The following is a 3988-nucleotide window of genomic DNA, read 5'->3' as shown; positions in this document are numbered from 1 at the left end:
ATGACATTCTGAGGGAAGGGGGCCCTTGGCTGTGTATGGAAAAAGGAGGAATTTTAGAAACCTGTTGCTTAAGAAGAATAACAACCAGAGAAGGAATCTCAGACCAAAGGGGAGCTTCCAATTCTGACACTGTAAACTAACAGAATTATCCACTTGGGTGAATTGGGGCTCAAACCAGCAACAGCCCGCTATTTCCCTAGACCCAAAACCAGGTCAAGAGAATACAGAACTCAGACCAGGGCAGCAGCAATCAGATTTTTCCCTGGACCAGATAATTTGGGGAGCAGGTCCTCAACTCATCCTTGAGATTTTGGAATAACACAACCCTCAATACCCCAAGAAACTAGCAACAGGACCAGCCCAGACCTTTCCTCCAGAAATAAGGCAGATCCTTGAGATTCAGGGTTATCTTCACGACATCTGAAATGTCATTCTGCACTAAGGTACATGGGACACAAAGCAAGACATCTTCAATAAGGCCATATAGGCCCTCAGTCATGGTGGAAATCAGATGCAATATCCTATGATTCTTCATAATGCTTTCTGCCAGATCTGCCACAGACAATCCAATGGCCCAGGCATTGTAGCCCTTCAGCTTGATCACCTCATAAGCACTTTCATCCACTTGTTTATGAACATCTTTCCAATTCTCTGGAGCAGCATCAGTTCCTAAAGCAGGATAAAGATTCTTCAGAGACACACCAGCAACATTCACACCATTCCATACAGGAACACTAGAGTCTCCATGTTCCCCAAGGACCCACCCATGACAACTTGAAGAATGGACACCAAGTCTTTCTCCCATTAGGTAATGGAAACAGGCAGAATCCAGATTGCAACCACTTCCAATAACATGGTTTTTAGGAAAGTCCCTTAACTTCCAGCCCACATATGTCAAAAGATCCACTGGATTGGAAACAAAAAGCAGCTCACAATTAGGGTTATATTTAATAATATTGGGAATGATAAATTTAAATTTTTTCACGCTATGCTTGACCAGAATAAGATGACTTTCTTCCTACTGTTCACATGCCCCAATGGTAATGACAACCAACCTTGAGTTTGCAGTCACACTGTAGTCTTTGCCAGAAACAATATTTAGTGTTTTGAGGTAAAGCTTGCCTTTTTGGAGATTCATTGTCATTCTTACTATACTATAAGCTACACATAAACAGGGATGCTTGATTTATACTTTGTTCTTATATGTACTTTATTTTCTATACAATAGTTGTTTAAGAAATTGTTGATCTGAATTGGACTCACCTGAAATTGTATAGCACCTATTGTTGCTACTACTCTAATTTGGAATTTGACATTTGCTCTCTCATCATTATTACTATTATTTGTATTTTTCTTGCCTGCTTCATGGGGACTGTTACATTTTTCCATTTTATAGCCTACTACTGTGCTTTATGGATCTACAGAAGATACTCAGAAAATGAATATTGATGATGGTCATAGTTAGGGACCTCTCGCTAATTCCAGACTACCGCTGAGCTTTGATCAGAGGAAGCCAGCTGTTGAGCCTTCAAGTTCATACAGAAACCTATTTTGTGATGTAATAATGGAAATGAGAGTAGACTGAACTGTTCATGGGGCACCATTTATGTGAAAACACTTAATAATCAGCATTTGTGAAGCTTACACTAAGAGGTAAATTACAATGAATTAATTGATTAAGAAGACAAAGCACAGAAGTCAATGATCGTGCTCTGAAATAAGTCACAGACATTATCAGCATTGAGAGAAACATTACATGTCATACCTTTTAGACTGTACTTCTTATCTGTCATCTCTCAATTGCAGGATTTACCTCCTTCTGCTACAAACCATGATTTCTATATTATAATCTTATAAGACAAAACTTTGTATCTATTAATTGAGAATATAGGAAACAATATATTATTAACAATTTAATTTTTCTTTTTACCTCATTCTTTGAATCTTCCTCTAGGTCATAGAAGAGTATTAAAATAATATTTACATATTAATTAAAAAAAACCTTTAGAACATCTCCAACTGTGGCAAAGTGAAAGAGGATTAAGGCAATTATCTGTGTATTTCAGTTGGTTAGTTTAGGAGTGTGGAAGGCTAAATAACCCAAGAAATTGTTCTGATCCTTCTGCTACTTTGTGCAGTGTTAGAATAAAAAAAATGGTTGTAGCAGGAGCACTTCAGAGTACCAATGCATCTTCTTGAGTCAACGTTCATTCCCTTCATCATAGAGTTGTTGATGTTACAGAGAGCATGAAATCCCTAGGACCTATCCACACCTCTAAGTGCTGGAAAATTTCTCTTATATTCTTCTTTTCCTGCCAGGGATAAGAAAGCATGGGTTGGAGACTGGGTGAGCCTGGAAATGGGAATGGGAATGGAATCCAAACTGCAGAGAGGAGATGTACCCCCCAAAAAGGAGACAGACAGACAGACAGAGAGAGACAGAGAGAGACAGAGAGAAAGAGATACTAAAGCAAATGGAAATACAAGAATTTCCTGCCAATCTGTCCTCATTGGATTGGGACAGCTAGGTGGTACAGTGGATAGAGAGCTGACCTGGAGTCAGGGAGAGCTGAGTTCAAATTTGACCTTAGATATTTAGTAACTGTGTGACCCTACTCAGGTCACTTAACCTCTGTCTGCCTCAGTTTCATCATCTGAAAAATGGGAATAACCTACCTTGCAGGGTTTTTGTGAAGATCAAATGAGATAATTGTAAAACACTTAGCATAGTGTTTTGCACATAGTAAGTATTATATGTATCAGTCCACCATACTCAATTCAGAGCTGGAAGAGATCTCAGTGGTCACCATACCAAACCCACCCAGTGGACACCCATCCTTATTTTTGAGACCTTCATTGGGGCAGAGGAGTGGGGTAGAATTTTCTAACTCCCAGGATAGCCCACTCCACTTTTAGACAGCTATAATTACATGTGTAATCTCTCTGAAATTAAGCCTAAATCCCAGAACTCATAATGCTTAACACATAGTAAGTGCTTAGTAAATTATTATTGATTGATTGATTTCCTTCCTTACAACTTCCAACCTTTCTTCTTGTTCATGTTTTTGTTCCTGTTCTTGTTGATGTTGTTGTTGTTGTTGTTCTCCTCATCCTCCTTCTCCTTCTTGTTCTTATTCTTCTTTCTTCTGCTTCTGAAAATGGGGATTATATTTGGCCTTTTCCAGTCCTATAGAGGAGAAGAAATCTGAAACATAAAGTGATAAAGGGACTTGCTCAAAGTCACACAGCTAGTAACTTGAAGGGCTAGTTTTCAAACCTAAGTTGTCTTATTCCAAATATAGTATTATTGTTTTCCAATTACATTTTACTTCCCACAAATCTCATATTATCAAGTCCTTCACTTCAGTGATTCAGCCTTGCCTTTTCTCTCTACTCAAAGGCTTCCCACAACATCATGCTTCATCATTTCACATCCAAAGCTCCTTAAAGAAGCTTTCTACCTTAAGTACATATCAATATTTAATTCAAATTAAAACCAGTATTTCATTGGTAATGTTTAATTTGAATTAAAGACTAAAGATGATGTAGATTCCACAATCATATAGAAGAATAAACACTGTTCACAGCTACTATTATAGTGATTGAAATGCATAGGATCTAGATCTAGAAAGGACCTCCAAGGCCACATAGTTGAATGTATTTTTTTCTTAGGAAGAATGATGAAGATGAGGCCTGGAGGTGTTAAATGACTTGCCCAAAGGTCTCAGAGATAAGATGTGACAGAGATAGGTTTTGAACTTGGATTCTCTGGCTCCATTGCCCCCAACACACACACACACACACACACGCACACACACACACACACACACACACGCTTTACCATAATCCTAATTCAATTCAATATAATTCAACAAGCATTTGTTAACTATGTACTGTGTACCAGGCCTTACACTAGATGACGTTTAAAAAAAGCCAAACCAAAATGAATAGTCTTTCTTTCAATAGCTTAAATTGTATAAGGTAGGAG

At 38.1% G+C, this 3988-nt stretch overlaps 1 pseudogene; it reads right to left on the bottom strand.

The window, feature by feature from the left end:
- Positions 1–343: 343 nt before the first annotated feature.
- Positions 344–1144, bottom strand: LOC122748579 (annotated as a pseudogene).
- Positions 1145–3988: the final 2844 nt, after the last annotated feature.

Source organism: Dromiciops gliroides, chromosome 1, assembly GCF_019393635.1.
Source record: "Dromiciops gliroides isolate mDroGli1 chromosome 1, mDroGli1.pri, whole genome shotgun sequence".
NCBI classification, from domain to species: Eukaryota; Metazoa; Chordata; class Mammalia; order Microbiotheria; family Microbiotheriidae; genus Dromiciops; species Dromiciops gliroides.
This window is presented reverse-complemented; position numbering and strand designations above follow the sequence as displayed.